General features: G+C 40.8%; 1 pseudogene across 1 annotated transcript; it reads left to right on the top strand.

The window, feature by feature from the left end:
- Positions 1-8,909: 8,909 nt before the first annotated feature.
- LOC311629769 (serine/threonine-protein phosphatase PP1-gamma catalytic subunit B-like) lies at positions 8,910-10,843 on the top strand (annotated as a pseudogene). Its single transcript has 2 exons — positions 8,910-9,859; positions 10,728-10,843. The product of its transcript is annotated as a serine/threonine-protein phosphatase PP1-gamma catalytic subunit B-like (transcript).
- The last annotated feature ends 3,068 nt before the right edge of the window (positions 10,844-13,911 follow it).

Here is a 13,911-nt window from a genome sequence, read left to right as displayed (position 1 = left end):
ACAAATTCATACACTGAGCCTCTAATATATATACATATATTCAGATATCATTATAATCTGGCCACTCAATGTATAGAATGAGTGAATGAAGGAAGGAAACTTCTGTTGGTTGCCATTAATATGACTCAATTGCAACAATTCCCAGTCTCTCTCTGCCGCACATTTCCAGCTCCTTAGAAGATAAAGTCTGACGACTGCTGCTTGAATTATATACAAACCCTGGATCACCAAACTATGGTCAGAGGTTCAGGGTCAAGAATGGATATGTGATCACTGATGGCTCATGTATTTTTTGCAGAAAAAGAGAGTACTTTGAGCCAGCAGCTTACCTAAGAAGTATCTGTTACACACTCTGGTCACTAGATTGTTACAAGAGTATATTAGCTGTCATAGCATGGTGTTCTTCACAGTGTGGGTGTATGTCATGGCATGGTGTGCTGCACAGTGTGGAGTGTATGTCATGGCATGGTGTTCTGCATGGTTTGAAGTGTGTGTCATAGCATGGTGTTGTGTCCAATGTGGAGTGTATGTTTGACATTTCAGAGACCTGCTTTTATCTTCAGTCACCTTTTAAGTGTTTTACACACAGAGATTATAAGCTGCCCTCAGATATTTCAAAATAGATTTTGTCACTTATATAGTATTTTAAGATTATAAAATCTAACAGAAAAATGACTTACAGAATGTATTCATAATAATTATCTGGCATAGATTATAAATGCTGACCATTAATTAAATATCATATATTGAAAACTAATCACCCACAAAGCACTGACTTAATAATAAATAGTAGATAAGTAAGGTCCAACCTTAGGAGCTTATACCCAGGGTGGAAGACTGTATGCAATGTGGCGCAATGACAAGTTTTATGAGAGCCATATAGCAAATACCCAGGTACAAGGTGGAGAAAATGCCATTAAGCATGGGCAAGCAGATTTTGCAAGGACATCTGTGTACACATGAAACATTCTCCCACATATGTTGCTATTGGGTGTTTTCTTACTTCACAGAATAAGTGTGGAGATATTTCTCCTTTTCTTTTCTTTTTAATTTTATTTTATTGCTTAAAGTATTACATAGAGTAGTACATATGTCTCATTTTTCCCCCCATTGACCTTCCCCCGGCCTCCGCTACTCCCCCCCGCCCCAGTATCTTGCATCCATTAGTTATGCTTATATATATGCATATAAATCCTTCAATTGATCTCTTACCTCCCTCACCCCAATCCTCCCCAGCCTTCCCACTGTAGTTTGACAGTCTGTTCAATGCTGCTCTGCCTCTGTATCTATTTTTGTTCATCAGTTTATAACGTTCTTTATTATCTATAAATGAGTGTTCTCCTTTTCACTTAAAAAGCCTTCTGTAGGGCCATCAAATCCAGACATGCTGGGTGTCTTTTGGTCATGGAATACGGAGACTCCCATGAACGTCTCTCTCCCTTACAAAAACCCACTCTTCTGCTGTTTAAAGGTGAAAGAGTTTCCTGCTGGTTTAAATTGTGTAATCTATTGTAGAATTAGGAGGCAAATCCTGACAAGTGAGGAATACACTATCTATGTTTCATGACCTTCAGGTAACTGCTATCTTTCAAGATTCCTAAGACGCCACACTGAAATGGAATTTTTCCTCTAAGTGACTAATATTCTAATTTTCTCACTTTGGAAGAATCGAGCTAACAAAACAGTTCAAATACCAACTTAAAAGCAATTGAAAATCGTGGAATTAAGAAAGAATGTGAATTTCATCATGGAGAGGTTCCAAATCAGTTAATTGGGCATAATTTATTTTATACATTTATCAAATTTCAAGAGTTAGATCCTATATACAATCTTTTCTTTAAAAATGGATGGGTCAGATGCAAACCTTAGAAACTCTGTAACTAACGCCACTGAAGCAGTACCCACAACTTCTGAACAAAGGGCTTTCCTCCTATCTCTTAGTTTGCTAAGTTTCCCCACATGCTTTGAGTTATTTTAAATCCTTTGAGAATCAATTATAAATATAGCTACTTCTGAGAAGCTAATAATAATATTTGTACCCATCCTCAAGAAAATTCTAATTTTTATTATCTGCTCTTCTACATTATTATTATTATTATTATTATTATTATTATTAGGTTAAATACTGTTTAATAGGCTTTCTTTTCAGACAAGCAATTAATTTTATAATAAATTTGTTTTGCTTTGCTTTGTTAATCCATCACCCAAGAATAAGAAAGATAAAGTATATTTTCCTTCAAAATTTTGTCAACCATAGAAATACACTAACTTTGAACTGAAAAAGAGAACTCCCATCTTGAAGAATATGATATTAAAATGGATGTGAAGAGCATGTAGTAAAAATCAGGCTCTAATAAATGAACCTGCCATCCTCACATGATAAAAGAACATGCCGGCTCTAGCGCAGGTCTCTGACTGATGCACACACATGTTCAGGTCAAACACTCAAATTTGCATTCACTTCTGCTGCACCATCGATCTGGCTTCTGCAAATGCTTGCCTTACAAATCAACTTAACCGCAATCAGAATCAGCAAAAAAGAACTAAACGAACCACAGTTATGCATCCTTGGAAGAAAAAAGATATAATTAAAGCAATGAAGTGGACAAACACGTATACATAGAAAGACCCAGAATAACACATAAGACAAACTCTAAATACACAAAGCGATACCACCAATGGGAGCAAAGGAGATGTTCTGACAACTACAACTGTTACTAAACTAGATACCGTGACAAATAAAAATAGGGCAAGAACAAGCCCTAAAAAGGAATTAAGACAAGGCGTAGGAAACTAATGACTGAGGATGAAGACAAACGTGGTGACAATGGCAGGTAGTGTGACAAATGAAATGCTTGGATAAGCAAAATTCCGGAAAGCAGACAGCTGAAAGGCCCAAGACCAAGACTGAGACGAATCTGTCAGCAATACGGATAGCATCACACTGTGCCAGAAGACAGTGCTAAATTATAAATGTTAATGATAGATGGACCAGGGAAGTCACCAGCAGAACAAAAGAAACCGGAAACACCCTTTCTGCTGCGTTTGATGGAGGTCCTCATATTAAGATAAACACTGGTTCCCTTTTTCTGAGGGGGATTTATTCCAAGACTCCGAATGGATGTCTGAAACCACAGATAGTACCAAACCCAATATACAGGGTGTGCCATAAATGTGTATACATACTTTAATAGCTGATAGCTCAATTTTGAAAATAAAATGTACTTTAATACACACTGCCTTTATAATTTTTCTAGTGTATGTATACGTTTTGGGGACACCCTATGTATTATGCTTTTTCCTACATATACATACCTATGATAAAAGTTAATTTATAGCCTAGGCACAGTAATATATTAATAACAATAATTAATAATAGAAAAATTATAACAATACTAGGGGCCTAGTGTACGAATTCATGTACCTCGAAATGAACTGTAGGCCACAAGGCTGTGGTGTGCACAGGGGAGGGTCTTGGCCCATTCTCTGCAACCCCGCCTGGCCCCTCCTGCCATGGCCCCCCAATCCCCAGTCTGCCAGCAGCCCCACTCCCTCCACTGCCACTTCCACGGGCTGATGGCACTGGCCCTCCTCATGCTGGCCTTGCTCGCACCTGCTGACAGCACACAGAGCAATTGGGGCCAGTGCCAGCAGCAGGTGTGAGTGGCAGCTGCTGCCCCAATTGCCCCTCATGAGCAGAGGGAGGTGGAGAAGCCCTCAGGGTTGATCGGAGCCAGTGGCCACTGTTCACACCTGCTAGCAGCGCTGAGTGACCAGGGCCAGCGCTGGGCACTAGCAGTGGGTGCAAGCGGCGACTCTGGCATTGGCAGCAGGTGGGTGTGCCAGCTGGGACCACAGTGCATAGGAGCAAAGAATTTTCAGTAACCATCAGAGGCTCAACCCAATGACAGCAACTAGCACCCTACTTTGGTCTGGTGCCCCCGCTCACCTGCTCCACCATCCTGCTGTGACCAACACCCACCATGCTCCGTGCATGCACTCCCATGGTGATCAGCACACATCACAGCAACTGGTTGTTCGGTTGTTCGGTTGTTCCGCCATTTGGTCTATTTGCATATTAAGATTTTATATATAGAGAATATTGTAATAAAAGTTAAGTGAAATGTGGTCTCTCAAAATATCTTATTATACTCACCTTTTCACTTAAAGAAAGCATTTTATGGCTTCTCTTTTGCATCTGTGAATTATCAGCATCACTACTCTTGTGATTTGGGGTCATTAGTAAGGAACATAGGGTGACTTGAGCACTGAGATACCGGCCAGTGGGCCTGATTACCAAGATGGTGACTAAATGATTGACAGGTGGGGTGCGTGTACAGTAATAAGACACTGGACAAAGGAATGGAGCACAACAGCATGAGCTTTCATTACACTACTCAGAATGGTGTACAAATTAAAACATGACTTTTTTATTTCTGGAATTTTCATTTTAATATTTTCAGACTTCAGTTGACTGCAAGTAACCAAAACTGTGGAAAGAGTCCTGGCTGGTGTTGCTCAGTAGTTAAAGAGTTGGCTCATGCACAGAAGGGTCACTGGTTTGATTCCTGGTCAAGGGCACCTATTTGGGTTGCAGGTTTGATCTCCAGGCCTTGTCGGGCGCATGCAGGAGACAACCAATCAATATGTCTCTCTCACATCATCAGTCAATGTTTCTCTATTTCTTTTTTCTCTTTCTCTCTCTCCCCCTCCTCCCTCCCTTCCACTCATTAAAAAAAATAATAATAAAAAAATTTTTTAAAAAAAGACTCAATGGGGAAAATAGCCTCTGGTGAGGATTAACAAAAACTGCAGAAAGAGAAGCTGCGGATAAGGGGGCTGCTGCAGTGGCCATGTCCTCTCTGAACGGGCATCTCTGGCTGCAGCTGGAATGGCAGCATGCTATTAGATGCCTCCCACCTTTTCTACCCATGTCCTTCAGTTATTAGGAATGTTCATTTGCATACAGAATCTTGAACTCAGAAGTAAAAGAGTCTTCAGAAAGTAAAATGACAGAAGGAAAAAAATGGAGGAGAAAGAAAGAGTGCAAAGGTAAAAAGGAAAAGAGAGGACTGAAAAAAGAGAAGAAAAATAAAAGATGAAAGGAAAAATGGTGGGGGGAAAATAACTATTCAAATATTTGCTGAGCAACTACTGTGCAGCAGATGCTGCGCCAGACAAGAGAGATAACGTAGTGGGGAAAACAGTCATGGTTTCTGGCCTCATGGAGTATAATTTAGTAGCAGAAAAAGACATTAATTAAACAACCACACACAAAAATGCAAAGTTGAAATTCTGATAAGTGTTTTTGAAGAAGGGATAGATGATACTCTGAGTACATATAACAGAAATGATACTGGGAAGTCTTCTGTAAGGAATTGATAATGAAGCTGAATTTCAAGGAGCAAAGGTTTGAGGGTGGAGACACCTCCAGGCAGTGGGACTGGCCTATACAAAGGCCCTGTGGCAAGAAGAATAGTGAGAGAAAGGAGCAAAAGAAGGCGGGAGGTGTCCGGAACAGAGAGAATTTGGGAGCCTGGAGGAATAAGCTTTCATTCAAGCATTTGCATCTTCTTCCTAAGAGCAATACAACCAGTCAAAAGTTTTAACCATTAGAGTAGCATGATCTCCATTTACTGAGCAGCTAACACACGCACCATTATGGGCAATCCCCTCTGTCCACACTCCTCCACACTGGCCTCACTCACTCCATCTGCCATGCAAGCATTACCTTTCATCCAGCCTGCAAGACTGACTCTCAATTTAGCGTTTTTTCATTTGGGGCTCCCCTGCCTAGAACTCTCTTTCCCACATGTCTCACCCCTCACTTCACCTTAGGTCTCTACTCAAATGTCTTCTCAGATAAACCTTCTCTAAAAATGCAAGCTTAGGCCTATAGGATCCCACTGCTCTTTATTCTCTGAACTTGCTCGATCTAGTTTCACTATTCTCATCACTCATAGAAACTATGTTCTACATGTATTTGTTAGCTTTATAAAACATGCATGTGCATAGGCCCACACAAACTGAAGTTGGCTGCAGGAAGGCAGAGCCTGGACTGCGCGCACTGCCTCTTACACTCCAGTGCTCCCCAAGTGCTCAGTGAATGTTTCCAAAGAATGAATGCTGATTGTCCCTTAGATTACAATCACGCAAAAGACCTGTCCTCTGGCCTGGTAATTTTATTATCTGCATTCTCTCCATGGCTTTGCCAAACAAGAGAGCCTCGAATTTTAGAAAGAATTATCAATCAGAAATCTCTCCTTACCTTTCCTAGTTGCATCAAAACTCAACGAAACATGTTTTTCTCCAAAAGCATGAATATAAGATTATTCTACATCAGGCACATGAAAGAGGAGATATTTGCAAGTATGCAGGTAGGTCTGGTAGGATTAGAGATAATATTTGCAAAAAAAAACAACAGTGTGGCTGTCCTAATTGAAAAATGCACAAAGAAAAAAATTTAATTGTATCACCAGAGTCTAGAAGAGGGAGAAAAGTCGACAAATATTGTCCTTATGTCACTAAAAAGCAGCATGGAGAAGAGTTATCTCAAAGAACTAAGGCAATTAAATACAGTGAACATTTATGAAGTGTGTATTTATTTCTTCAGACTTGATTGCACATAATATACAAAGCACTATAATAGATGTTGGGGCAAAAGTAAGCCATACTAATAGACACATTCCATAATACTGAGAACGAAAGAAATTTAAACTCTGGTTTTGAAAAGGCAATTAAGGGAGAAAGGGGAAGAATATAAGATAGTCTTAGAGAAACAGATTGCCACGGGGATGGGAGAGAGAAGGAGAAATAAAAGTAATCTTCTCTCAGTCAACATTCGGACCCAATACTCCTGTTAACTAAGAAGTAACATTCAATAAACATATCCGTTCATTTTTTAAGGCAGATAAAACAAAACCACCATCTTGTTCATAGGAAACTCTTAAATTGTCTTTGTGAGGGTGGGAGGAAGAGGGGAAGGAATGCAAGAGGAAGAAGTCTTCTGCTTCTGGTTGAAATCTGTGAGCAGTAAAGAACACTTTGCTTGATCTTCTCATGTTTCTTCACATAGAATGAGCTCAAAAGGGCTTACCAAATGAAATACATGCCAAATGGGAAAAAAAATGGCATGAAGGAGCTTGAACTGAAGTAGTGGAGGAGATAGTAAGCATGGATATATAACATCAACAAACTCCACATATATTCATACAATACATGTGTAAACACATGTATTAGCTGTACACACTTTTCTAAATCACCTCTAAAATTTCATTAACTTTTCACTTACATTTTAACTTGTTGCCATTATCAGTGAAAGAAATCAATGTAAACTGTCTATGCCTCCATGTGTGGAAAATATACTAGTGCAAAAGAAACCTTTTCTCCAGAAATTACACGAGGAGGCTTGGAGAAGAGGATTGGCTCACGAGTGGGTGAAGCATCATCCCAACAACAAATTTGTAGACAAGCATAAGCGTCCTCCAACAAGTGCCCCAAATCCTGGAAAGTTATCCCCTAAGAACTGTACCTCATTTAACAGCACATGGTGGAACTTGGATCCTTTGAACTGAGAGGGTTAATTATACAATGCTTTGGGGGATCTGTCGTTTTCAAATACTCTGATGAAAATGTTTTTGTTAACTTCATGTTTTTATGAGAGCAGGATTAGCAGCAATCATCTAAATTGTTGTCAACACTGATACAAAGCAATGACACAGGGTTACGCATGAGGGAACAGAGCCCCCTTTATACTTGGATTGGCTGAATTGCAACCCATGTTTAAGGAATGATGTCCCTGGTTATGCGTGACAGTGGATACGGAGATTAAACCCAAAGCCTCCGCTCTCTCTGCAAGTAGCCATCCGCGCTTGAAAGAGTGAATGGACCAAAGTTGTTTCCACGAGGCACCCCACAGGAATTCTCTCTTGGGAAATGGTCTTAGTTTCTGACCATGGCAAGATCTAACGTTCCCAGCTACGGCTTCTGAAAAACCTCTCTTCCCCTGTCACTTGACCATCTGGAGAAAACCTGACCGAATAAATATTCCACTGCATTTTTTTCCTACACTTCCATTCTTTCATTGGTGAATCTATTAAGATGACCACAGATTCGTCAGAGGCAGAAGCATCAAGCTCCTGATCCACATACTTGCAGCTGGTGAACCGTGCCATTTTGTGAGCTATGCTCGCTTTCATTTGCCGCTGGGCCCAGTTCTACAATAGCAAAAACTCGGAGTTTGAATTCTGTCTCTGAGACACGCTTGTTCTGAAGACGTGAGCTGCCCGCCCTGCGGAAGCACTCACCGTGGCCATCAAACAAGCCGGCCCGGAACCACAGTGGCGGTGCTCACACCAGCAAAACTTCCCGCGGCTGTGCTGTGGCCGGTCTGCTGGTCTCCTAACGCAGGCCTGGGCTGGCACAAACCCCAGCGAAAGGCAAAGAGCAATCGGCCCCGCTTGCCCTCGCATCAGATGGATTATGCTCAGAGTTCCGCAGGCGCAGGAGGCAAAAGGAAGGTGTCCAGGTCAATTTCCTCACCCTACACACCTGTGACTTTTTATTAGAGGAGCAGGATGTCAGTCCTCCGGTGCCCACAGTTCTCTGCGGGGAGGTCAATGTCACCTCAGCATAGTAAAGGCCCCAATGATAGGAACGCACCAGGAACTTCCTGAAAGCGAGGAGTAAGTCAAAACAAACAAGGGTGACAAAAGCAAAGATAAAAGCAAACTGTGCCTGAAATTCTTTACAGAGCAAACAGGCCGAGAAAGAAGGGAGGACTCTCCTGGTTCCAGTGGAGACAGAGGAGGAAGCAGGGAGCTGGCGGTTCGCCGCCTCTGCTCGAGGTGTGGGAAAGGGGTGTGAGTCCCGGGCGCGAGCCACCTCCCACCTGGGGGCGGTGGAAGGCGATGGCGGATACAGATAACATCAACGTCGTCGACAGCATCATCCAACGGCTGCTGGAAGTGGGAGAGTCCGAGCCTGGTAAGAGTGTCCAGCTCCCGGAGGATGAAATCCGAGGACTGTGCTTAAAATCTCAACAGATCTTTCTGCACCAGCCCATCCTACTGGAGCTCGAAGCACCACTCAAAATATGCGGCGATATCAATGGGCAATACCATGATTTGCTTCGACTCTTTGGTTTGGGTGGTTTCCCGCCAGAAAGCAACTAACTACCTGTTTCTCGGGGACTATGTGGACAGGGGGAGGCAGTCGCTGGAGACTATCTGCCTCTTACTGGCCTACAAGATCAAATATCCTGAGAACTTCTTCCTTCTCAGAGGAAACCACGAATGTGCCAGCATCAACAGAACTTACGGGTTTTACGATGAATGTAAAAGGAGACACAACATTAAACTGTGGAAAACTTTCACAGACTGCTTTAACTGTTTACCCGTAGCAGCCATCGTGGATGAGAGAATATTTTGCTGTCATGGAGGTTTATCACCAGATCTTCAATCTATGGAGCAGATTCAAGGAGTTATTCGACCAACTGATGTACCAGATCGAGGTCTTCTTTGTGATCTTCTGTGGTCGGACCCCAATAAGGATGTCTTGGGCTGGGGTAAAAATGACAGAGGGGTGTCCTGCACATTTGGTGCCGCGGTGGTTACAACATTTCTGCAGAAGCATGATTTGGGTCTTATATGTAGAGCCCATCAGGTGGTGGAAGATGGATATGAATTTTTTGCCAAGAGGCAGTTGGTCACTCTGTTTTCTGCACCCAATTACTGTAGAGAGTTTGACAATGTGGGTGCCATGATGAGTGTGGACAATACATTACTGTGCTCTTTTCAGATTTTAAAGCCGGCGGAGAAAAGGAAGCTGAGTGCCAGGAGACCCGTAACACATCCAAGGGGTATGATCACAAAGCAAGCAAAGCAATAGATATCATTTTGACACTGCCTAGTTGGGACTTGTAACATATAGTGTATAACCTTCATTTTTAAAATTGTAATGTATATTAGTCAGCTTGCTCAAATAGTGTGTTTATGGAACCCTCCCTTCCATTTTTCAGTGAATGAATGGTATTTGCTGATTATAACAGCAAATGAAAGACTTCACTCCCAAGAAAAAAAGTTTTGTTTTTTAATTCTCTCTTCCTTTTGCAGACAAATTTAATGGTGGTATTAAAGCTGTGCACCCCGGGCAGTTTATCCTGTCTGAGGGGTAAGTGCAACTGACCTTCAATTCAGTACAACCTATGAATGATGTAAATGCTCGTTTTTTAAAGAGAGCCTTAGGGAGCTCAGTCTGGACACGTTGTTGTCATAAAATGCATATTGTTGACATAAATCACTGTGAATATTTTTTAAAGGATTCGTTTCAAAGGGATTGCTTATTTCTCTCACTGTCTTGTCAGGTACAAACTAGTTTTATAGCTATCAATAATAGGAGTAACTTTCTACCTTGTCAGCATCACTGGTATAATGTATGTTTAATTAAACACTTTCCTCTGCCGTATACCTAAAATAGCAATTAAAGTCATTTTTTAAATGTTTGTGACTCTTTCCTAAAGCCAAAATGTCTGTTGAAATATGTATTGATACACCCCCAAGTACAAGGAGGTATGGTTGTGTACCCATGCCACCTTCTTGAGGATTCAAAACTAGGTTTTTTTTAGTTTGAATAGCAACTAGTAACAGAGTGCTGTTTAAGCTATTAATCAGTTAATAACATTTTTCACATTTTCAATATAGTCTATTCATTAAGTAATCTTTTTACAGCTTCATCAGACCTGAACTGAAACCATCCATTCAGAAAGCTCCAAATCATAGAAACAATACTGTTCTATACGACTGAGCGATTATGTTTTCTTTGGCCTACAGTCTTTATTCTGCTGTGAAGTCAAAACAAAAGAACTAACTTACCTATCCACCAGTTTATACAGAACTCACATTATCTATGACTTTTTTAAACCAAGATTTGTTCAAAAGAAATCTGTTCCAACAGATGACTGTGTACAATACCATGTGATGAAAGTGAATTCAGACTTATTAAATGACAAACTTGTTAAATACTTTGTGTCAATTTATCAGTACAATACACAGGAGAACTACTGATGGCATATTGACTTGATCTTAATGAATAAATTGCTCTGGAAAAAAAACAAAACAAAAAAAGAAGGCATGAAAGCTGAGCTAGGGTCAAATTGTGTATGAAAGGAAAAGAACTGAATAAAAAATGCAAATGTATCATGCTCATGCTACAAAATCCAATACACCATGTCCATACTAGGAAACAAAGAATTTCCTGTCAAGTGTTCAACAACATATAACCCAACACAAATCTTCTGAAAATGACTGACTTACGTAGCAAATGAAATTTACAGAGTTAATATAAAGTCCCAGCATCCCTCACCCATATCACAAGATGTTAAGGAACTGAAGTAAACTGTAAATCACTCTAATCATCAGATTTGGCCCCTGATCTTGAAAAATTGTCAAGAGGTATTGTTCAGTTATTCTAAGTTATGATTTTTTGCTTTTCTCTAGTGCAATGGCCCTCAACTTGGCTGCACATTAAAATCATCTAAGGAGCTTTTAAAAAAAATTTCCAACTCTTAATCCCATCCTAGACCAATTAAACTAGAAGATCTAGGGGTGAAACTGAGGTGCCTCAGTGTGTGGTTAGGGTAGAGAACAACTAATGGAATACAAATCTACTTATATAACAATAAACTAGAAAGCCAGAGCTAGCAAATGAAAGCTAGGCATGCTCCAGGGTGTGATGCAAACATCTTCCTAACCTTTACTCCTCTTCCTATGCACAGTTTCCCACTACACTTCTACTTATTATCTCACCTACTACAGCTTGGAAGACCAAAGCATTAGTGAATAGAGAAAAACTTCCACAATTTGGACTAATTGGTAAAGCCTGTCTAAATTAATGGAAATTGCACATATTAGAATATTTCAAAAGAAATGTAGTTTTCTGTTTCAGAATGACATTTTTTATCCAAACAAAGGCTTTCAAGTTTAACCAAAGCCTCTTTCCTTCATTGAGTGAGACTTGCAGAGGTCCTTAAAAGATTTCTTTTGATGAATAGATTTTCAAATATATATAATTACCAAGTTGTATCCGTATATTAAATGCATAGAAGATGTTAATGCATTGTTATTAATGATTAGATGATAGTGACCTTATAATAGAGGACAAATATTACATTTGCAGTAGCCCCTATTTTCTAATTCTTACCAAGTACAATGGACAGTTTCTGATATTTTCTTCTATCTGTGCCATACTCCCATATCTCCTTTCTCATCCCAGCTTCCTCTCTCAATCTCTCAATCTCTCTCTCTCTCTCTCTCTCTCTCTCTCTCTCTCTCTCTCTCTCTCTCTCTCTCTCTCTCTCTTTACACACACACACACACACACAGAATCTTTGAAGAGGTAGATGTGTCATCAGCTCAACTTCCTAATTAGCAGAGCCTAGAATTAGTCTTATTCCCAAATACCTGGTATCCACCAGACTAGGAACGAGAGCTGGCATCTTAAATCATCACTAAGACTGGACTGCCTCCTCATCATGGATTAAACTCTGAGCGAGACAGAGAGAGACAAAACTCTGAGCAGTCAGAGGCAATAAAATACTATAAGAATCATAATTATTACAGAAAATGTAATGAGAAAACTGATTCATCATAACTCTTCTTGAGAAGTATATCCCATTGGTAGGAATAAGCCACCTTAGAACAAAAGAGGAATGAAACCACCAAGAAAGTTAAACTTCCTTCCAAAGAGTAAGGGTCTGGCTCACTGCAGGCTTTTGAGGGGGATACCTTTGGGACTATGATTGACTGCTCAGCATCAGGTTAGGGAGGCTGACATTACCATCACTTCTCAGTCTCCGTCTTCCCTGCCTGGCCTTTCACTTCCCTTCCCATCAATGGTCCTCAAAGTGGGATTTCTGGACCTGCAGTAGCAGTGTCCCCTGAAATCTTGTTAGTCACACATGTTCAGGTCTTTCCTGAGACCTACTAAATAAAATACTCCCTGGGGGAGCCAGCAATCCCTTTGTTAACAAGTCCTCCGGCGATGCTGATGCACTCTCCTACCTCAGAAGCATTGCTCTAAGGAACGGATAAAAACTGAAGAGTGACAAACAAATCAATGGGTGTTGAAGTAGTAGTCTTCCCAAGACACCCTGAGACAGGTAGTGCCCCATTCCTGATCAATCATCTGCACAACGTCCCTGTCTAGACTTCCAGTTCCTTCTTAGGAATGGAACCCTGTTTTCATCTCTAACCCCCTGTGGCTGAGATCCTGCCTGTCACTATTTAGCCCTTCCATTAGCCCTTCACTCTTCCATTTTCAAGGATGTAGATATTACACCTTCAGTCATTCAATCACCAACTGGAACAAAGTCATGAATGTACTAACTACCTCTTGTAACAACTACAAATCATTCTGTTTCCCTCTCACAATACAGATTCTACTGGTTTCTTACTCCTTACATAGCAGTGATCTCCTTAATATAATGAACTAAATGAAATCTGAGTTTTATATAGCAAAGGATGGCTGAATGGGTAAGGAATCCCCTCACCCTTCTTTTTCTTTTTCTTTTTAAATATGTTTTATTGATTTTACACAGAGAGGAATTGAGAGGGACAGAGAGTTAGAAACGTCGATGAGAGAGAAACATTGACCAGCTGTCTCCCACACAGCCCCCACTGGGAATGTACCCGCAATCAAGGTACATGCTCTTGACCGGAATCGAACCCGGGACCTTTCAGTCTGCAGGCCAACGCTCTATCCACTGAGCCAAACCGGTCCTGGATCCCCTCACCCTTCTACACATTATCCAATAATGAGGGGTGTGCTACAATATTTTAACAATCCAGTCTCTGAGGAAAAGAAGCCCTGACTCATAGTATTTGCCAACATCTGAGATGTAAATACTGTCCCATC

Source organism: Pipistrellus hanaki, assembly GCF_964339955.1.
Source record: "Pipistrellus hanaki genome assembly, chromosome: 11".
NCBI classification, from domain to species: Eukaryota; Metazoa; Chordata; class Mammalia; order Chiroptera; family Vespertilionidae; genus Pipistrellus; species Pipistrellus hanaki.
This window is presented reverse-complemented; position numbering and strand designations above follow the sequence as displayed.